The following is a 23,035-nucleotide window of genomic DNA, read 5'->3' on the forward strand; positions in this document are numbered from 1 at the left end:
GGTTAGTAATACATATGTAAATACTTCTTATGTTTGGACCTCTTCACACAGGCTGAAATTCGGCAGTAGCAATGGATTTTTTGCACCTTTGCCAGGGAGCCCACTGGCTCCCATCACACACAGTAAAAGGACTTCCGAGGCAGCTCTGTGGCAAAAATGCAAAAAACCTGTTGCTACCACTGAAAATTTGCCACCAAGATCACCTCAACTCGCAGCGATACTTGGTGATTCTGGCAGCACATGTGAAGAGGTCCTTAGTCTATGCAAATTATATATGTGTGTGTGTGTGTATCTTCATATATATATATATATATATATATATATATATATATTCCACATCATTGAAATTATATGCATTTCTACTATGATTTAGAAGTATTAACTCATCCGTTATCTTCAATCTTTTGAGTTTTAAAATACAGAATATATTCATATGTTATTCATATTATTTTTAGTTCACAAAACTTTTTTTTCTGTCTGAGAGAACATCTCACTACTAGGGATCTCTAGGTCATCCAGGGTAGAAGTTGAATATAAAGTTTCGCTGGAGGAACTAGAGTGTCCTAAAGAGAACATATTAATCAAATCCACAAGTAATGAAATCTGCAAGAGTTGGATCCCCCAAATGTGTAGCAAAAAGTTTTAAAGCATTAGGAGAAATGCTAACTTTGTAGTGAGTGCTTCCTCTCTTCCATCCACCCAAGTACCATTCTTTTTCTTCATTTCTCCCTTCATCCTGGTTCAACCTTTACATAGATTCTTGTTGATCTCCTGCTACTCAATTGCCCCTACTCCCCACTCACATATGTATCAGGGAGCATGCTGTTTTTACAGTTCTCTCTCAATCTTCCAAGAGTGTGAAAACTTTGAATGCCCTGCCGAGGAAACACAGCATGGATCTCCCTATGTTCTCTGGAAAATTACCCAGACCTGACTGTAGGTTTATTTCTACTTAATGAAATCTGAACCATGGTGACTGAAGACGGCCTTGCAGAGCATAGACAGATTTTAAAAAAAATTAATTTCATTAAGCAATCCTACAATGTATGCCCTGATAGTCCCTTTAGTGTTTAGGCCCATTTTCAGTGGTCTACATTTCATAGATTTTAGACCATGGCAGACATAAGACAGACACACTCTCTTTTACCGTAATAGAGTTTGACATTTACTTAACAAATATTCTGGGTTAAACCTTAGAGCTACTCTGTTATCTTTAAAGAATGTACACCAGCCTCTCATATGTCTTCTACATAATTTCAATTGAGAAAGTACATTGTCTTAGCAAACTGTAAGAAAAAGATCTGAAAACATACCCATACACATTGCTTCTTTGCATGCTGCTATGAAAAACACAGTATTAGCATGGCTGTATTATTCATTTGAGGTGAGGCATGCATATTTTGTATCTGGGAACCTATGTTAACATACAAAATGCCACAGCCCCCTTGAAACCCCAGTCTTTAAGGATCCTGCTATGCTTTTTGCACTACGGTGTTGTTATTCTATAAGCAAAAATGACTTTAGGATTCTTCCTGGTGACACTTAACACAATGGAGGATGAAACTGTTGCCCCGTTAATTTATTGACATGTGTTACAATATGCAAAACTTTCAAATATCAATTGCCTCTACATGTGGTGGTCTTGTAACAACACAATCTATTTTAGGGGGAGTGTTGACAGCTATGTAAGAGATCACAAGCTACACACTTCTTTTTACCCTCTTGTCATATTAATGGGATAGTGAAAAGGCAGCATCCATGTTAGAACCGAAAAAGCCTTGTTAGATGTCTGACAAGTATCAAAGATAATAATGGAATGTAGTTAGAGGAACCAAAATAAAGCAATCTGAAAAGGGGCTTATAGTAATATGAAAAATATTAAAGCTAATTAAATTAATACAAGCTGGGAAAGGAAGACAAAAAACATCATAATGTCCGAGAGCAATAGGGATGTTGGAAGCAGAAAACAAGTTTTGTTGTTATGTACCTTCAGATTTTTACAGCAACTCTAAGGTGAACCCATCATAGTTTTTTCTTGGTGAGATTTGTTCAGAGAGGGTTGTCCTTTCCAGCCTCTAACCAAGAAAACACTATGATGGGTTCACCTTAGAGTTGCTATACCTACAGTGACCCACTGATTTTCCTGGTTGAATGGGCATGTGAAACTTGGTCTCCAACCCTGAAACTACTATCATATTCTTATCTCCTAAAAAATGTTATCCTGATTGAAAAATAATTGGGAGTTGGCAAATGTGACTCCCAGCTACAGTTTCCCATTAGCTTGTGTTTATGTGTGATGCCTTTATGTTTGCTTTACAAGAGGGAGTTGAGAGCTCTGTCTTGTACTCCTAAGTTGCAGTCCTGACGTATTTGTATGAGAGTATGTAGAGGACAGACAGCTATATTGCAAGATCCACTATGAATTCTTGACCTTTGTCCATTTTTAATGAAGAAGCATAAAGGGAGCTGAAACTTCTTCTTGCAACATTGACCAATTCTTTTCAGGAGCCTAACCAGTCACTTATATGTCCTTAACCTATACTCCACTGTATTCCTGGACTCACTCTTGTTTTCCTTTCCTGGCACACAGTAAGACACTGTCCCCTGGCTATTGAGTATTCTCATGCTTCGTCCCCAGTGGAATAATCTTCTTTTGGAAAAAAATTAAAATAGGATATTTTTGCATAACTTGGGCTTTCTCCAACACTATTGTTGACCTTCTCCGTGGCTTATGCCATTTTTGCTACAAAAGGAGTAGCAGTCAGAACATTTGCTGTATTGTAGCCAGAATAGTGAGTCACACAGAGATATGTTGTGTCCTTCTTTACAAATAACTATGCCTCCAGTTTTTTGTATTTCCATTTAACTGTGCTTCCAGTTTTTTTCAGAAGGATCCATTAAAGTGTTGAATGGGAAATAGCAATTTATTTAGTGGGACAATCATCATTACTGATCTGTGGATTGGTGGGGATAGGGGTTATGTTAGTAGTTAGGAACAGCATGTGATCTGAGTAAGTCACAACCAGCCCAATGAGATCTATTACTGAAATAGATACTTAATCTAAGAACTTTGTTCTCCTAAGATATGCTACTGTACTAAAGTGGCTCAGAAAAGGATTAGACAATAGGTGAAGAACTGGTTTACTAAGGAATACTTGTCATGATGGACAGCACTGATTGGGCTCAAAAGTAGTATACTACTGAATACAAGTTGGTCGGAGACCATATGTGTGGTACAGTGATAGAGTGGTTTGAGCATTGGACTATGACTCTGGATACCAGGTTTCAAATCCCCACTAAGTCATGGAATTCAACTGGATTACTTTGGATGATTGACATTTTCTCAACTTCAGAGGAAGGCAAAGGCACCCCCCTTCTGAACAAACATTGCCAAGAAAAATCCCAAGACAGATTTATCTTAGTATCTCCATAAGTTGGAAGTGACTTGAAGGCACACAAAAATGAGACCACATCCTTAGAGGTTGCTATTGCTACCACATCCTGCTTGTGGGCTTTTCAGAAATATCTGCCCACTGGAGGAAACAAGATGATGATCTAGGTTGGTCACTTTTTGAATTATCTGAGCTTTTCAAGACTTCCTTTGGACCATAACAACCAGAATCCCCAGCCATTATGACAGTTCATGGAAGATTATGTGAGTGTGGTCCAAAAAAAGCAACTTTTGTAAGCTCTGGCTCTTCTTATGTTCTTATGCATAAAATTGTATTATAAACCTCCTCAGTGGAGGATTTAGAGTCACTAGGCCTGAGGAGGCGAGGGGAGGACTTGAGCAGTCATTACCTAAACTATAGCTGAGATGAAGAGGCTTCTCAAAATCCAGAGATGTAAGGGCATGAATTTACATGAGGATTTATTATCTCCAGTACTTTTCTTCAAATAAGAATTTGTATAATCACAATGAATTACAGACAACAGACTCTCCCTCTAAAATTACTAAATTGAACAGGCACAAAAATGCTTACTTACTTTAGGGACATCCTCAAGCCACAAGAAAGAGAATATTTTTGAATAATTTCAACTTGAAAGCTACAACAAAAAATGTTTGCTAAACAGGTAATTATTACATCAGCTCCATATCTAGGAGTCTCCTAGTTCTGACTAACTTGGTATAGGTGGAGATTTGATTAAATATGTTCAGACTGAGAATAATTCAGCTTTTTTTCAACCAAGAACCTTTCTGATCTGTTGGACTACTACTTGAATCATCCCCATCCAATATGGTTAATAGAATGGGAGTTGTAGTCTAGCACATCTAGTTAATACAATTTGTGCTCCTTCCCAACTTTCTTGAAAGTAAGGCATATATATATATATATATATATATATATCTCTTCTTGAATACAGCTAGGATATTCATAGGACATAGTAATACAGTGTTGCTCTGGCGGTTTATGCAAGGTACTTGAAGACATGTGAACATTCTTACGTTTTTCAATTTACAGGAAGATCAAGGCTTTGTGCACAGATAGCATTCCTCTAACACCCCCCTAATAGCATAAAATATTGTTACTTTTTCTAGAAGCAGTCAAACTTGAAAATATATCCTCCCTTCCCACCACCACACCCCCAAATGCGTAATTACCAGATTTCTTCATTTTTCTTTCTCCCAAAGCACAGGAATACGGACAGGATGAGATTAATAGAAAGTGTCACAGAAGTATGGAGCTCGACAAGGAGCGTCTTCTAAGAGAATCTTCTCCTTGAAGGAGTATATAGTCAATAATAAATCAAAATGCTGCAGGGATACTTGAAGCAGCTGCATTTCCATCTGAAGGAAATCAGAGCTTTTTATTTAAATGGAATAGCTGATTTAAAGGCAGAATGTAAAACCTTAAATGACAGTTAAGGCAGCCTATCCTCAGGGGAAATTTAGATGTACCAAGGTACATTATCAGTTTTAATACTGATTTTTTTTTTCCACGTAAAGCTGTTCCAATTTAAGGGTTCTTTGAAGGCTGGAATTAAGCGTTACACTCAGTTACCGCATTATAAAGGGAGACGGGTTTGCTGTGACTCGAAACCCAACATTTAGTCAAGAGAAGAGCCAAATTCTTTTAATTCATTGTGAACCAGCCAACTTGTTCAAGCCATAAAAATTCAGGAAAAATGATACTTCATTATTCCTAACCTACCAAATCAAGTGGATTTGGTAGTTTTATTAAACTGGAAGCAGAGGGAGATAAGAAGGCAGGAGGGAATGGAAAGAAATTACATCCAGCCTTGGGTTCGGTGCTTTGTTATGAGGAATAAGCTCTAAAGCATCTCTGATGGGCAAGAAAGTTACTGATAAATAAATGTGTAAGAAATTAATTAGATAAAGATAATTCAGAATGGGAATGGTACTTACTCAGAAAATATGGGACCACTTCTGAATTGGGTTTGTTTTCTCCCTGTGATATCAAAATATAGCCAAATCTGATTTCACCACATGCTTCTTCTATGGATAAAATATGGATACCATGTTGGAGAGAGGTATGGAATAACTCAAATAAATAAATAAACACTTTTTAAATGCAGCAGCCACACATTAAACCTATTGACGTGTTCACTCGGTTTTGCCATCACCATAATATTGCCATCAGTATGCCAGATACTGTGAGGCATGGGCAAGAGGTGATGCCTCTTTCCATCATTTCATATGGATGTGCCTAGTTGGTGCCCACTTGAAGTGAGAAACAGGAGTGGAAGGGAATCAAACTCAAAGTCAATGAGCTGTTCAGTTCTCATCTTCTCTTACTGACTTCTTCTCCCATGGTGAGGGAGGTAGAAAGCCGGCAGAAGGGGAGTTCTTGGAGTTCATGGGTTTTCAGAATTCCTTCAGAATCTGTATGTATCCACTGTAAAAGGAAGGTATTTTATCAGCAGGAGCAGAACTTTTGCATCCTCTTTTGTGCTATTTGAAAAAAAACTTTCATGGTTTTTTTTCTTTCCATCAGCCTTCACTCTCAAGAATGACATTCGGGATCTAATCCTCCCATAGGTCAGACTGTAAGCCCCCAATCGATTCAGCTCATTGTTTACCTTCCATTTATCCCTCCAGTCTTTGCCAGGTTGTGATGAATTAAAGCGGCAGAAAGGCAGAGACCTGGCAAAAACTTTGGATACCGTTTGCCCTGTACTTTCCTGCACTGCCTTTGGTTTGTGATGTATTTTATCTGTCTTTTAAGAGGAAAATCCAGAAGAAGCTGCAAAGGCAAACCTGGTATGTGTGTGTGTTTGTGTGTGATGTTAGCACTTTGAATCCCACCAGATATGAGATCCCCTGAAGGAAGAAAGGATACTTGCAAAAATCTGTCACATTCAGTTTGCACGAATTTGCACTAAGGGAAAAAGCTCTTGACAAGTAAGGACTTTCCAAACTTGGCTTTATTTAGTTGACCCTGAGTTTTCTGTCTAAAGGGATGGGAAGAAGGAGATGTATGTATATATGTATATGTGTGTGTGTGTATTCTATATAATACTAGCTGTGCCCGGCCACGCGTTGCTGTGGCTTAGTCTGGTGGTGTTGGTCAGTCTACATTAGGTTGTATTTATGCTGTGACCTCCACCCTTCTTTATACTCACATTAGTAGTAGTATTTGAAGTCTGTTACCTTCTTCAATTTTTGTGTTGATTGATAATTGCTTGAGATTCCTGTTGTCTTTGGTTTGTTGTTAATCGTGATGTCTGATTCTGCTAAGTGCGGTTTACATCTTATTGTGGTACGATAGTCTTTTTTTTTTTTTGCCTGTGTAGGTGTTTATTATTGTTGTTGTTGTAGTGGTCATGAAGGCTGGATAAGTTAGATGTTACTGTATTGTTTTTTGGAGGCCCAGTGTAGCAGTGACTGGCCTCTCAGCCTCAGTGCATGGCTGCTTCTTACCTGTGATGGTGTAGATTCTTATTGTTGTTGTTGTTGTCATTGTTATTATTGTAATTGTTTTTTTGGAGGCCAAGTGTGAATGTAGGGATTGGGGAGGTGGATGAGCACTGAATGGCCTTGTAGACTCAGTGCATGGCTGATTCTTGCCTGTGTAGGTCTTTATTATTAGTGGGTGAGTGGATGGATAGATGAGTGGATGGATAGATACAGTGGGTGCTCTCCTTGTTTCCTTTATTCCTACGCTGTTCCCTTTCTCTGCTCCGATCCTGAGCTCGCTGATAAGAACACACTGGTCAGAAAGGAGGGTAAATATAACCGGATCAATGGTCTTTCTCTCCCTTTTGCTCTTGGCCTTCCGGGCAGAGAGGGAGGGCTCTTGTCCTTGGCATTCCTTCGCTTCACTTCCCTCCCTCCTTCCTTCGTTCTATCCGTCCCAGCCTTTCCTGCCTGCGGAGCCATGGAACTGGGTCAATGGGTTGGATGGCGGGGAAAGGGAGAAGGAAGAGGCCTCTAATTGAAATGCATGGGCTCCATGCCATGGAATGCTGGAATTTGTAGTTTGTATGCAGTCCAACCCCTTTCTTTCTTTTTGTCATGGAGGAAGAACCCACCCAAACCTCTCAGACAGATGGCCATCCGGTTTAGTTGTGTTGTTATAGTCACAATGCGTTGTTGTGAGTTTTTTGGGTACAGATTGGGGTTTTGTGGTGTGATTGTGTTGTTACAATCGGGAGGCAAGGCTTTTGCGTTGTTTTGTCAAATTTTGTATTTCTGGGGTGTTTAGTTGTGTTGTTATAGTCACGATGCGTTGTGTGTTTTCTGGGTCTGGATTGTGGTTTTGTGGTGTGGTTGTGTTCTTACAACTGGGAGGCAAGGCTTTTGCGTTGTGTTGTCAAATTTTGTATTTCTAGGGCGTTTAGTTGTGTTGTTATAGTCACGATGCGTTGTTGTGAGTTTTGTGGGTCCAGATTGTGGTTTTGTGGTTTGGTTGTGTTGTTACAACCGGGAGGCAAGGCTTTTGTGTTGTGTTGTCAAGTTTTGTATTTCTGGGGCGTTTAGTTGTGTGCCAAGTTTCGTATTTCTGGGGTGTTTAGTTGTGGTGTTATAGTCACGATGCATTGTTGTGAGTTTTTGGGTCCGGATTGTATTTTGTGGTGTGATTGTGTTGTTACAACAGGGAGGCAAGGCTTTTGCGTTGTTTTGCTAAGTTTCGTATTTCTGGGGCGTTTAGTTGTGTTGTTATAGTCATGATGCGTTGTTGTGAATTTTGTGGGTCTGGATTGTGGTTTTGTGGTGTGATTGTGTTGTTACAACCGGGAGGCAAGGCTTTTGCGTTGTTTTGTCAAATTTTGTATTTCTGGGGCGTTTAGTTGTGTTGTTATAGTCACAATGCGTTGTTGTAAGTTTTGTGGGTCCGGATTGTGGTTTTGTGGTGTGGTTGTGTTGTTGTAACCGGGAAGCAAAGCTTTTGCATTGTGTTGCCAAGTTTCGTATTTCTGGGATGTTTAGTTTTGTTGTTATAGTCACTGCGCCCGCAACTTTCTCCTTTTATATATATAGATTTGTAGCACAGATCAGTTTGAATGTACCTATGGAATTGGGATTGCACTCTACAGGCCTCAGTACAGCACAGATTTAGGTATGCCTAAGAAACGCTGATATTTTTGAGCAGCAGCTATCAATTCCAGCAAGCAGTATCTTTAGCTATAAAGTGCTTCAGTTCTGGACTGCCAGCACATTGAGAGGTGAACTATTTCAGTGCATCTGCAATTGAAGTGAATTACTTTATGACTGATGTTACTGCTATCTGAGAGACATGAACACACTCCTTTTTAAATTGTCCTTTACACATAACAATACAGTAGAGTCTCACTTATCCAACACTCGCTTATCCAACGTTCTGGATTATCCAACGCATTTTTGTAGTCAATGTTTTCAATACATCCATGATATTTTGGTGCTAAATTCATAAATACAGTAATTACTACATAGAATTACTGTGGATTGACCTACTTTTTCTGTCAAATTTGTTGTATAACATGATGTTTTGGTGCTTAATTTGTAAAATCATAACCTAATTTGATGTTTAAAAGGCTTTTCCTTAATCCCTCCTTATTATCCAACATATTCGCTTATCCAACATTCTGCTGGCCCGTTTATGTTGGATAAGTGAGACTCTACTGTAATTATATAGTAGCTATATTATCAATAAATGATAGGATAAGTGGATAGACAGATAGACAGACAGACAATCAGTTTTTGACAGTTGAGAGCATTTCTTGTTATCTGTTTTAGTTATCATTATATCATCTGCGATCACCTCCTCCTCTATGAACCTGCATGGGCCCTAAGATCCTCTGGGGAGGCCCTCCTCTCACTCCCATCTCCGTCTCAAGTACAGTTGGTGGGGACAAGAAAGAGGGCCTTCTCGGTCGTGGCCCCCCAACTCTGGAACTCGCTCCCTAGGGAAATTAGACTGGCTCCTTCATTATCCATCTTCCATCGGAATTTAAAAACATGGATGTTTCTGTGCACTTTTGAGTGAAGAGGCCACCAGCCTTATATCCAGCCATGTACCTGTTTAAAAAATTGTTCTGCATTTTATCATTGCTCCCCATCTTATAGATTTTAGTATTTTAACGGGACTTGTTCCATGTCCTCCTTGCTCGTCCTTACCTTTTTCATGGACCTTATTCAGAGTTTTTGCACAAATCACCCTCTATACGTAGTAATTGATGTCTTGGTTTTAAATTTTATCATGTTATGTTGTTTTATAATTATGTTGTTATATTATGTTTTAAATCGTATGGTAATTTATGTTGTGGTATGTTGTTTCCTCATGTAAGCCGCCCCGAGTCCCTTCAGGGAGGTGGATGTGGGATACAAGAATAAAGTTATTATTTTATCATGACACAGCAAACAAGATAGATATGCTGGATTTCGTATCACAAAATCACAAGTCGAACACTTCCCAAGTGTCTAGGACTGTGTGATGTATTTTCGGATGATGCGTGCAGATCCCAGTAGGGTGGTCTTTTGCAGTTGTTATTATTATCATCATCATCATCATCATCATCATCATCATCATCATCCTTACAGGGTAAGATTATACAGGGTGTTTGAAAAGAACTCCCTATTCACCATTTAAATTAAATGGTGAATAGGGAGTTCTTTTTCAAACACCCTGTATTATCCCTTACCAATCCCCTATTTCAAATGGAAGGCTAAGGTTATATTTTATGGTAAGTTTTAAGATCACTCGCCCAGCTTATTCTCCTCACCGCAGTGAGGAGCTGCTGTGGTGCAATAGGTTAAACTTTTGTGCGCACTGAACTGCTGACCTGAAGACCTAAAGATCGGCAGTTTAAATCGGTGAGACGGGGTGAGCTCCCGTCAGTCATCCCCAGCTTCCCATGCGGGGACATGAGAGAAGCCTCCCACAGGATGGCAACACATCTGGGCGTCCACTGGTCAACATCTTTGTAGATGGCCGATTCTCTCACACCAGAAGCGACTTGCAGTTTATTCTCAATTTGCTTCTGACACAATAAAAAAACCCAAAACTAGAGCACCTCATAAGATCAGCATTGCATCAAAACAATAAAATGCTGTTTACTTTTCATATTTCTATCCAGATGTTATAGAAAAAAGTATAGATGTTCTTTACTGGGAATTATAGTTTAATAAGTTATACTGTGTGTGTGTCAGAGATCTTTTCAATGTGCACATATACACATATTGGCACTTCTCAATGTTTCCTTTTCATCTCTAGTCAAGCAATATCTTTTGCTAGGGAAAGCAGGATGGTATAATCCCAGCAATGCTGAACTCACAAGCCTGTCGTTTAAGCAGGAGATGTGCCCATGTTCAATGAAGGCGTCACAAAATTTAGCTTCCTTTGGACCTATTACTTCTCTCTGACAAACTCCTTTGGTTTTGTTGCTGTTTGTGCCAGATGTGATCAAACAAACACATGCGTTGGGGAAGCGCATTTATGCAGAAATCTTTCCCTTGCCCTTTGATTTCTGAGGCTACGGTCTATCATTTCAGAGAATACACACCTGAATGTATTGACAGCTGGTTCTAAGCACACATGCACACACATATATGGGGAGGAGAGAGACAGGATAAACACAGTCTGTCTCCTATTCAAATGATTTTGCTTCCTGCTAGCAAATGTGGAAGGTCTCTCGCGATTCCAGCCTTGCACACTTACACACAGACGCCAGCCCTGGTACCTTCCCATTTGATGGCATTTGGAACAGCTGGTGATTTCCACCGGGTAACTCCCAAGAGGCCGGCAGCATCAATTTGTGACTAGCTTTGTCTTCAGACATCTCAGGGCAACCAAAATACGACAGGATGACAGATAGCCCTCTCAATGGATACTGACAAACAAATTAGTGCCAAGATGCTTTGCAGAGCATACCAGATGTGTTGGGTTCTATCATATGGAGCCAGCAATGAAAAGCTGTCTGTGTCCCATCTGTGCATTTTAAGCAATCACTGTTTGTGGGGTAAAAGGCACTGTAAACATTTGGTCTGTGTTTTTAAACAGTCCTGGGTCTTAACCTTATTGTACTCCGAAAGCTTTTTCTATTCAAAATATTTTTTTTCTGAAAGAGAGGGAGAGATAGAAAACCCAGGCTGGAAAATCCAATATAGTGGGTCCTTGGTATCTTCTGGGATTTGGTTGCAGAACCCTCTGAGGATACCAGAATCCATGGATGCTCAAGTCCCATTATATGCAATGGTATAGTAAAATGATATCCCCTGTGTAACATGGAAAAATCAAGGTTTGTTTTGAGGAGGGATCGAGCTATGTATAAAGAGGGCTGACTACTATCTACAAGTATCTGGATGCTGGAATCAGGTTTTTCTAGTCTTTGTGACACAGTCCATTGATCATAATCCGATGCATCCTTGCCTTGCAGTAAGCGGTGTTGAACATTTTCAGATTTACTTCTTAAAAATAAAGAGGCAGGATAACATTGTATGTCCAAAATTAATTTACCTAGTTTTTTCTATCTCATGACAGAGGTTCAACATGTCATCTAGACATAGGTTGTATCCTTACTGTAGAATTATATCAGTGTGACCTCAGTTTAATTTCCATGACACCATCCTATAGTATCCTGGAATGTGTAATTTGTTATGGCATTAGGGCTCTCTGACAGAGAAGGGTAAAATTTGACAAAACTTCAAATCTCAGAATCCCATCACATTGAGCCATGACAGTTAATGTGGTGTCAAGTTTCTGTAATTCTGCAGAGTGGATACAGCTTTGATTCATGTTCCCCTTTATCCTTTGAAAAAGCTATACTCATAATGCCGCCAGGCTTCTAATGCCCACAACTGCTGCACATGAAATATGTAAAAGGACTCCTAGTGCCTGCCAGATGGGATCAAATGCAAAATTGTGGTTTAGAAGAATTTTACATGCATCATGGTGTCACATGCGGCAGAGGTAATATCTGCTCTGACTCATGAGATATACAGTTGTGTAAGCTGCATATACAAATACACATATGAATTACTACACATCAAAGACTTCAATGCAATACTCTGCAGTTGGCCAGAAAAACTCCAGAATGACCTCTAGTTTTCTTCAAGCAACACATTAATATTTATATATTACAGACAAGGAGAGACAGCAATTAGCACAAGCTCAGAAACATTTTTGTTTTCTTGAAATTTGCTTGCTATCTTATAAACAATTAAGAGTCAGAAAGCCTTGCTGATCTACTGTTGATCGCCCCAAGATGCACCTTGGTCCTGACCTCCCTGTTACTTTTCACTATTGTAGAAAAAGTTAAGACTGAATCTGTCTCCTGTTTTGGAAAATAAAAGCATAAACATTGCATTGCTAGTACAGATCAAAACTACATTCAAGGGGGACAACATAAACACAGCCACCTCTTTTTGCTTATGCAAATCTAGGAATGAGGTATGCATTGTCACCAAATAAAGTTACAATGAGGTCAGAATACGATCAGCAATTATTCTTCCCACAGAAGACAATTAAAAAATCCATAACATTTATTTACAGGTGATGCCATTGCAGAGTACTCATTTCACAACTGCAACACATGAAATATGTAAAGAGATTTATATGTGTATTTGAGAGACAGAGAGTGCAAAAGAGAGAAAGGCATCTGGATTTTTCTCCTGCTTTATTTTCCCTTTTTCTCTAAACTGAGAGGCAATGACTTGTCACAAATCATGCTTACTTTTTTCCCCACTTCAGCATTGTAAACACAATGTTGGCTGAATGTACTGGGGAGAAAGGAAGAGTCTAAATCCAAACCTCTGGTTTGAAATGCCCCCGTTTTCAAGGCACAGGCTCAGGAATTAAACACACCTGAGCACTTGTTCCACCAAATAATCCAGGAACTCATTAGTGGCTGCATAAGGACATGAAAAGCTCCATCCTGGCATAAAATACCTATGGCCTCACTGTGATGGAGGCCACAACTATAAGTTGGGAGTTAAAAACCATTTTGGCAAAGAAAACACAGGGAAAAGATGCAATGTGTGCTAAGGGATAAATGGGAGCTTTTTTCCCACCAGTAGGTAAGGGGCTTTTAAATTCTCGTTTGATCATTTGCAAAAAGCCTCTGACTCGATTGTTAAATGTTGTCTCTTGTGCTTAAATTCCATGCTGGAGATTATTAAAAATTGACTTTACAGTATTTATTTTACTTATCTACTCCAGCCAGGCTGTGCTGAACTCACAGATTTGGTGAATTATTAATTTTTTATGTTAGATTTTATACTGGCTTTCTTTCTGTCTATAGGGACAAGCACCTCCGGTCCTAAAAGTTGGAGATGAAATGCTTTGATTCATCTTTCATCTAATTTTTTATTTTTAAAAAAGTGAGCATGCTTTCAGAGATGTAAAACATAATGGCAGTCTCCCGTGTAATGCTTAACTAACTGCTTGTTAGCATTTAACATTTGGAAGTGTATGATGAAAAAAAAGGGGGAAACAATGTAGCCTTCAATAGGTTACCCGAGCAGTAATGCTGGACAAAATAATTCATTGTATTAGATAACAAGATCTTTTTTGGAACATAATGAGATGTTAATAAAGGTCGCAGTGCCTACAAACCCATAATATATTATTATATTAATAGACCGTTGTGCTGCTTGAATGTGAGCTCAAATGTAATAATAGAAATTTCCAAAGCACGCCGAATGTATTGGGATGAACCATGGCAGACTTAATTAAATGAACCGAAATATCATGGTTATGTTCTATATATTGTCAATAACATCACACATGGACTTCTGTAATGCTTTGTATATGGACTACCTATGAAGGATGATCAGAAATGGATGCTGATAGCGTTTGTGCCTTCAAGTCACCTTACTGAAACACTACGAATTTCATAAGGTTTTCTTAGGCAAGGAAACTTTCTTAGGCAAGGAACTTTGGCCATTGCCTTCTCAACTATATAGCACCTAACATTTCCTGGATTCTTCCTTTTAAATATGAACCACATCTCACCCTGCTTAGCTTCAAAGATCAGACAGAAGCTGGCACCTTCAAGGCATTTAGACAATAGGGCCATGCCTTCATCGTATTTAAAGAAACAAACTGGCACATTTACAACCATACATGGTAGTGAGGGGTTGCTACCATTTCTGTAGTGTAGTGAATTCATCCTAGCTTGAACTTTGAAGTAGTGCTGGATCCTATTCCCCAAATAGTCATCCCCTTGGGCAGTGCTTCTACAATTCAAACTAACATCCAGAGCAGAATCACCATGAGATCAACTAGCCAAGACTGAACACAGTTCATTCAAAGTGCTAGCGGTGACTTTTGAAGGTGTATGTAATGTGTGAATTGGGTGTCTGTAGGAACACTTGCTGCTATACAAAACTGTGTGTTCTGTACTTATTTTCTAAAGCTCTCTATCAAGTCATTCTTCCATCAAAAGTAAAGCTGATACCAGCCCAAACTTTCCTGTGGTGGAATCCCCTGTTTCTGGAGCTCCCTTCCTGGCAGGAGATTCAACTATAGTACTAGCAAAGTGAAGCCTACTAGAACATTTTCTCATCTTCAGTGAGAAAAGGTGGCTAAGTGGAGCAGAATACCCCCACTGAGAAAATGGCCAACCATCATGAAATATTTCACATTTTGGGGCATTTCTGTGAAAAATTCATTTGTGCCGATAGCTTAGATTTCACACAAAATATGTGAACAAAACAATGTATTTTATACAGCGGTTTGGACTGGATGGCTCTTGTGGTCTCTTCCAACTCTATAATTCTACCCTGAAATAGAGATTTTAATATGCAACTTTCCCTAGGTCTATGTATGCACTTTTTATTCTGCTTTTTAATCTGAGTATTGTTATGTACCACATTTTCCAAGTATTGGATCACAAAATTTGAAACAGAAAGATAACAATGCTCATTAGTGCATGAAAGGCAAGTTTGTTTGGTATACTTAAACTGCAGACCAAACAACATTAGGTTAATGTTTTTATTATATTGATTTAATTCATAGATAAATAGACATATATCACTATTGTGAAGGCTAGGGACATTCAGTCTGATTTCAGTGAATTTATGTGAAAGTATTTTAAAGAGAGGATTTAGGAGAGACCTTAACTGAAATTCATTAAGTCTTGTTTACAATGTATCAGATGGAGAACTGAGAACCACAGAGTTAAAATTAATAATTAAAATTTAAATAACTGTTTGCATATGAGAAAAAAGAAACTAGAATGTTTGCCACTCTTGCAAAAATGAATCTTTACCTGATTGTTCAGTAAACACCAGATCTTGAAGGCATGCTGGATGTTCATGCATGAAAATGTATCTGCATGAAATTATGCAGGAATAGTCAGATGAGAATCCAGCATGCCACAAAACAATCCTTATCCTCTTATGGAGCTGGGGAATGGAGGAAAAATAATTTCAGCCAATTGCTAAAACACACTTGCCCACCAATTGCTTCTTGCCAACTTTATGTTACTGATTATGATTAGCCTGGTTTTGCCTCAGCTTTCCAAGGTTTGGAAAAATGCAATGCTTAGTAAATAGTAGTCCAAAAACAAGTTCCATAAAAAGGAAGAAACTGTCATTGCTGACCTCTTCCAAGATTTGTGGTGTGCTATATCCTATTCCATTTCTATTGTCATCTGGGCATGCATGCTTTTTGTGGGAAAATATATTTTGACTTGATTCAAACCTGCACGGTTAAAAAAAACAACTTACTGAAAACCAACATGAGATGGTAGGCTTTTGGTTATTGTATCCTCACATGAAATCTTGTGCATTTCTGTAAGGAAAACCCGCAGCCTCAGCACCATCACATTTTCTCTTATACTCCAGTTAGTTTTTTCTCATAAAGCCAATCAGAAACCACATAATATTATGATGAGATAACACTATTTGGCCAGTCATGGAACTATACATTTGTATGTCCCAAGAACAAAATTATACATGAGCTTATGTATTGCTCTCTAGACTGGTCAATGTGATGTTTCTAACCAAGAATTCCCACATGTTATCCAGTCCATTCTCACTTTTACCTTATGGCTTTCATAACCAAAAAAGTTACTATTTAGACTACAACTCCCAGAATCCCTGACCAGCCTGGTGACCCAAAAACTCAAGCACCCTGGAGAACTGGCTTTTTTTTAGCACTTAGCGGAGACAAGAGACTTTGATAGCCCTGACCTGTATATCACGTGATTTCTAACCAAGGCAAAAAAAAAACCTCTCAAAAGAAAACTGCCTCTTAGCAGCTGTCCCTTGTGTCACACTTTTATCAACAGAGCCAGCCTGCTGGATTTCACCACTGACAATAGAATGCATTGGAAGGACAAACCTACACAAAGGTTGAGAGATGGTATCGTTCCGATTAAACTGTTGGAGGAATGCCTCTGTCAGCAGAGTCCCCAAAAGGAACGTTTACAAAATGACCTTCCTCTGCACTAGAAAAATAAAAGTGAAAAAGTTGTGTTAGACTAGAACATGTTATCTGTCCTTTATGTTACAGAGAAAGAAACAATAGAATTCTAGGCTATGCCTCCTCTGATGATGATGATGATGATGATGATGAACGTTATTTTTATCCTGCCTTTCTCCCAAGAAGGACTCAAGGCGGCTAACAGTGACATGACACGAGACAGTAGAATTTTAAAACAAGGCAAATATATATACATATGAATATCAAACTTTAAAAACAATTAAAATTTTCTGTCTTGAGTGTAAAATGCAATTAAAATTACATTTTTTAAAAAAACACACCTCCCAAATGCCACTATTGATAACTTATATAATTTGCTCCCCAGTAAACAGCTTCCAGCATGCAATATATTTAACGTTATTATGAGCAGTCTTGCTCACAATTGTGCAAATTTACTATTAGCAGGGAGTCTTTTGCCAGGCCTTAAAAGCCATAGGAGAAGTAGCCCCACTTACTACAGATGTAATTCAAGAAGGGACATCTTGGACAGGCCTTAAGGGTTGCTCAATGTCTTTTCCCAAAATGTTACAGAGGCATAAAAATAGAGCCTATTGTTGTTTATTTATTCAGTTACCTCCGACTCTTCGTGACCGCATGGACCAGGCCATGCCAGAGCTTTCTGCTGGCTATATCCACCCTCAGCTCCTTCAAGGTCAAGCCAGTCACTTCAAGGATACCATCCATCCATCTTGCCCTTGGTCAGCCCCTCTTCCTTTTTACTTCCATTTTCTCCAGCATCATTATCTTCTCCAAGCTTTCCTGTCTTCTCATTATGTGGTCAAAGGACTTCATCTTTGCCTCTAATATCCTTCCCTCGAATGAGCAGTCAGGCTTTCTTTCCTGGAGTTTGGACTGGCTGGATCTTCTTATGGTCCATGGCACTCTATGAATTTTCCTCCAACACCACAGTTCATATGCTTTATGATTTAATAAAGTAATTGTTTTAACATCTTCCGTCGCTTAGCCTTCCTTATAGTCCAACTCTCACATCCATAGGTTACTATGAGGAATACCATTGCTTTAACTATGCGAACTTTTGTTGCCAGTGTGAGGTCTTTACTCTTCACTATTTTATCGAGATTGGTCATTGCTCTCTCCCAAGAAGTAAACTTCTTCTGATTTCCTGGCTGCAGTCTGTGTCTGCAGTAATCTTCGCGCCTAGAAATATAAAGTCTTTCACTGCTTCCATGTTTTCTCCCTCTGTTTGCCAATTATCAATCAGTCTAGTTGCCATAATCTTGTTTTTTAAGGTTTAACTGCAACCCAGCTTTTGCACTTTCTTCTTTCACCTTGGTTATGAAGCTCCTCAGCTCCTCTTCGCTTTCAGCCATCAAGGTAGAGCCTGAGATCCCTGTATTTCTGGGAAAATGGGATGTTGGTGGCAAAGGTAAGGCAAAGAAAGGAGGGGAAAGACAATGTAAAGCATTGACAGTTGATGTTCCCACTGACGTGAGCACCACCAACTGCCAGTGCCTCCCATTTTCCAATGTCACATTGCCCATTCTCTCTTTCCTTGGAAAACTGACATAAAACCAAGCTAATTAAAATCAGTAACCTTCTAGAGTTTCCTTTGTACTTCTTGATGGGCATTCCCGTGTTATGGAGTTCTGTTCCCAGCATAGTGAGCCTCCTTCTTTAATAGGAAGAGCTTTTTTCTAGTGTGCTGGTCCTGGCTTATTGTCATTGTTTGCCTTTTTAATGGATGTTTTTAATTCCGTTGGTAATTGTTTAACATCGTGTTTTTAAAAATTAAACATTGTTTTTAATACTGCAATGTAATTACTTTTAACGATGTTGTGAATGCTTTTTTATTTAAATTGTTTTTTATCTGTTTTAATTTTGTAACAATTGTATCATCTCATTTGGGGAGATTTTAAAAATTGCTCTGCAGCCTGGCAGTTGTCGCTTAGTTAATTGGATGACTCCTATTATAAGCTGCTTGGGATATTTTTAATAGAAATGAGGCACAGAAATATTTTAAAAGAAGGAAAATCCAATGTGCTCCCCTCCCTATGCTTTTGGTCACAGTCACAGGTAATTTTCTAATTTGGGCTGGAATTCCTGCCTTTTTCTTGGCAGTCTACAAGCTCTTTGGCAATTAACACAGTTTCTAGCTTTGCCATGTATAAGATTCTTGCATATTTTAATCAATGCAGTTGGAAGCTTAGCCATGCCTTAGTGAATAGGATCACTAACTGTATAATTACAATAATGATCAGTATGTTTGGATGGATTAGTACCAGCCTGTTATTGGTAGCAGCATGGAAGATGGAAAACATCATTTGGAAGCAGTGGTGGTGTTAATCATTCCAGAGGAACTCTTGACTGGTATCCCTTGGCTGGTGTGCAGACATTTCAGAACCTGAACATTTCATGGTTGACCTGGCCATACAATATTTTTGATTTCACCCTGATTGCAACACGGGAGAGCAATCCATTGCAATGCTTTTCGTGTTTTTGGTCATTATTGCTACTACTGCAAAAGTCAATATTCCAATCACTTACACACCTGGAATTATCCAATAAGTATTTTGCTGAATATGATTATTAATGTTTGTCCATGCAGGAAAGCATATAAGCTACTGAGTAATGGATTGTTGCACTAGAGCCCTATAACACATTTTCACCACAAACCACACTCTGTCCAGGTAGAAGTTTATTTAAAGAAGAGTATACATAAAAATAAGCAAAATCAAAATAGAGAAGCAAAGTTCAAATGGTTGTTTCCAAGATAGCTGAGAGTCCAAAATCTTTTTTTGAAATACAGTCTCCAGAGTCAATCCACAAATATATTCATAAACAAGATACCATGAATCCAAGGCAGTTAACCTATGCCACACAGGAAGTAGAAGTAGAACTTAGAAACTTCAATACATGAATTCCTAAAACATAGGACTAAAAACCAAGAGCTGTTCACCTGAATACAATGTTGCTCTCACAAAGGATTGTACCAGCAGGAACCACTTTAAAAGGCCTCAGTCCCTTCCATAACATAATTTCTCACACACCTGCTTTTCCTCTCCTTATCTCTTATTCTCCGAGAAAAGCGAATCTGCCTTTGTTGCATGCCTTGTCTTTGCAATTCCAAGTACCTTGATCTAGACAAACATTTGTGTCCCACATTTCTCTCAGCCTGCACTTCAGGCCGATTCCCATGAGAAGTGATATCACTTTCTCCAGTCTCATGAGAACTTGCAGGGGATTCCAAAACAATTCTCTCCAGGTCACTTCTATCCTCTTCTGAGCCCTCTGAATCTATCCCAGCATCCCCTTCCTCATCTTCTGACCACTCTGAATCTGACCAGGTTACAACATGTGCATTGTAATTCGGCCTAAGTCCCCCCGGGTTGAGAAGGACAGAATATAAATACTGCAAGTAAATAAATAAATAAATAAATAAGCATGGATAAAATGAAAACATAATCTTAAATGCATGCATTCTTACTTCTACCTTTGCCTTCGCTTTGCAGGTAGCACAACCCCTGCATCCACGCGGGTGGTAACAGAAAGACATGAGTATCAATGTAGTCCATTAAAATGAATGTCCCTCTAGGATCTTTCTAGGTCCTTCAGCACATCTTGTCTGGCAAAAGTATATTATAGAATTGCATGAAGGATGTAGAAAATGTCTAGGGAGGACATGTTTTGGCAGATGTGGATAAAAATTGTACATACCAGGTAAAACTGTAGCCACTATATGGACAGATTGAGTACTGACCACTATGGACAACTAGCTAGTTTCAGAGGGTGGTAGAAAACAACTGATCATTTATAAGACCAAGTACATTCAACAAAGCAGAGATCAACATAGGGAATCGCTAGAACAGGATTGGAGATCCCATGGCCGTCCCAATGTTATAGAACTCCAGTCCCTTCTGCTCCAGCAGACACACAGGATTCCAACACCAGCTCACATTCATAATCCTATGCTAGAATACGAAACATGAATCAAGAAAAATCCAGTGTATAGTCATGTCTCTTGAAATGATGAGTTCCTAATACCTTTTTTAAGTTTTAGAAGCTCTCTGCAGGCCTAACTACCCAATTTTACTGTAGTCTGCAATTGCATAAATGAGATGCATCACTTGGCCAACTGTGGGACCATCGCAGATCTTGGAAAATTTACTTTGAAGGAACTGTAACTTCCAGATCCCCAGCCACTGTGCTCATTGCCTGTTTAGGGATCTGAATGTTGTAGTACAAAAATGTAACTTTTCCAAGCTCTGAACATCCAAAGGAACAGTATTGAAATGATTTCTCAGTCACAGAGGGAGGTGGATGCTTTCTGGTTGCATGCAAGCAGCCCCTCAGTCAGAGGATCTCTCCTAGCCAGCTGCCGTTGCAGGCATCCTTCAAAGGGAGACAAGCAAAATCCAGCAGACAATACCAAGTTAAGTGCTGTTTTCCTGCTAAGCTAATCAGTTCTGTCTGAGGATGGAGGGATGTGTGCCAGCTGAAAATCAATGCTCTAAATCAACTTGGCACACGCCTGAGCACTGCCAAAGTGTCAGCTACTAACAAGGGAATAAAGAAAATGGTTATTGGATACTTAGGAGTCTTTTGTAAGTGCTTGTATAAAATAACATATTTAATTTAATGCAAAGTTATAAACCTAATTTGGCTTTATGGGTATTGCAGCAGGGAAGCCAAGAAATAAGTTGTCTCCTCCCTCAGCTTCAAGAACAGTTTAATCCTTACTGGATCGCAGATCAGCATTATCAGACACATCTCTGTAATATACAAATGCAATTTTTCAGTGGGCTTTCCTTTTATTACTCAGCCTTTGGGTGTTGTACCCATTTAGGTAGTCCTCCTGTAATCCACACACAACTTTCTTTTCTGTTTGTTCTAAGATAAATAAACATATGTGTTGTCTTCTCTTGAACATAACAAAATGTGTCTATTTTAATCACTCAGACTAGCAAGCAAATGGACCTCAAAGCTTTCAGAGAAGTCGAGAATAGCGTTTGGAGTTTTGGTACAATCACACTTCCTTGACTCGTATATCCATTCTTCATGCATTTCCCTCCTTTAACAAGAGTTGAACAGAAGCAAAATCTCTGCTAGGTAATCCTCAGCTTCCAGAAATACGTCATTCAGATATTCAAGTTGGCTTGTTACCTTGGCAGATTCAGGATCACAATCCCTATAAAAGCATGTGAGATATAGACCCAGGTTCTCCAATTTTATACAGCCCCTGCTCCCAGACTGTCAAAACCTGTTTCTAGTATGAAATGCTGAAGCCAAGCCGCTGCAAACACGGCCTCAGTTGGCATGCCTTAAACAGATTAGCACACCGCTGCCACCCCTTTTAAGAATGCACTAGGCAAGCCATTTAACATCTGCCCTTTTAAGGGAATCCAGAAATGCAATGAGCAACAAAAGATCAACTCACGGTATAAAGCAGAGGCCAGGAGAGGATTAAGGTTAAATATGCATTATTGCAAAAGTACAAGAAAAGAAGGTCATACCTCCCCCAGTCTGTAGTAGATACAGGATTAAATGGAGAGCCTTTAATCACTAAACACTTACTGTACCTTTCAGAAGCAGTACATAAAAGACAAATAGCAGTGAGTCAGCTCTTGCTACACAGCCTGGATCGGTAGAAAGCTGAACAAGAGGCAAACAGTTTGGGAGAGGCTTTTCAAGGGTGGCCCTTTCCACATTTAAAAAACAGCAAAAGGAGATGCTAATTTGCATAAAATGTGCATATGCTAATACAAATAGAGAAAGAATTCCTTTAATTTAATACTGTGTCCAATTCTGGCCACTGTAATTTAAGGGAGGTGTTGACAAACTGGAATGTGTCCAGAAAAGAGCGACTAAAATGATCAAGGGTCTGGAGAACAAGCCCTACGAGGAGTGGCTTAAAGAGCTGGGCATGTTTAGCCTGCAGAAGAGAAGGATGAGAAGAGACATGATAGCCATGCCTAAATATGTGTAGGGAAGTCATAGGGAGGAGGGAGCAAGCTTGCTTTCTGCTGCCCTGGAGACTAGGACGCAGAACAATGGCTTCAAATACAGAAAAGGAGATTCCTACTGAACGTTACGAAGAACTTCCTAACCGTGAGAGCTATTCAGAAGTGGAACTCTCTGCCCGGAGTGTGATGGAGACTCTTTCTTTTGAGGCATTTAAGCAGAGGCTGGATGCCCGTCTGTCGGGGGAG

At 39.2% G+C, this 23,035-nt stretch overlaps 1 protein-coding gene and 1 long non-coding RNA gene across 3 annotated transcripts in view; one reads left to right on the plus strand and one right to left on the minus strand.

The window, feature by feature from the left end:
• Positions 1–23,035, plus strand: part of adarb2 (adenosine deaminase RNA specific B2 (inactive)) — a 396,595-nt gene that overhangs the window by 214,052 nt on the left and 159,508 nt on the right. The gene's annotated exons all lie outside the window — the stretch shown is intronic.
• LOC103279085 (uncharacterized) overlaps positions 1–23,035 on the minus strand; it is a 42,525-nt gene that overhangs the window by 4,722 nt on the left and 14,768 nt on the right. The window lies entirely within an intron of this gene.

The sequence above is a fragment of the Anolis carolinensis genome, chromosome 6, assembly GCF_035594765.1.
Source record: "Anolis carolinensis isolate JA03-04 chromosome 6, rAnoCar3.1.pri, whole genome shotgun sequence".
Lineage (NCBI taxonomy): Eukaryota > Metazoa > Chordata > Lepidosauria > Squamata > Dactyloidae > Anolis > Anolis carolinensis.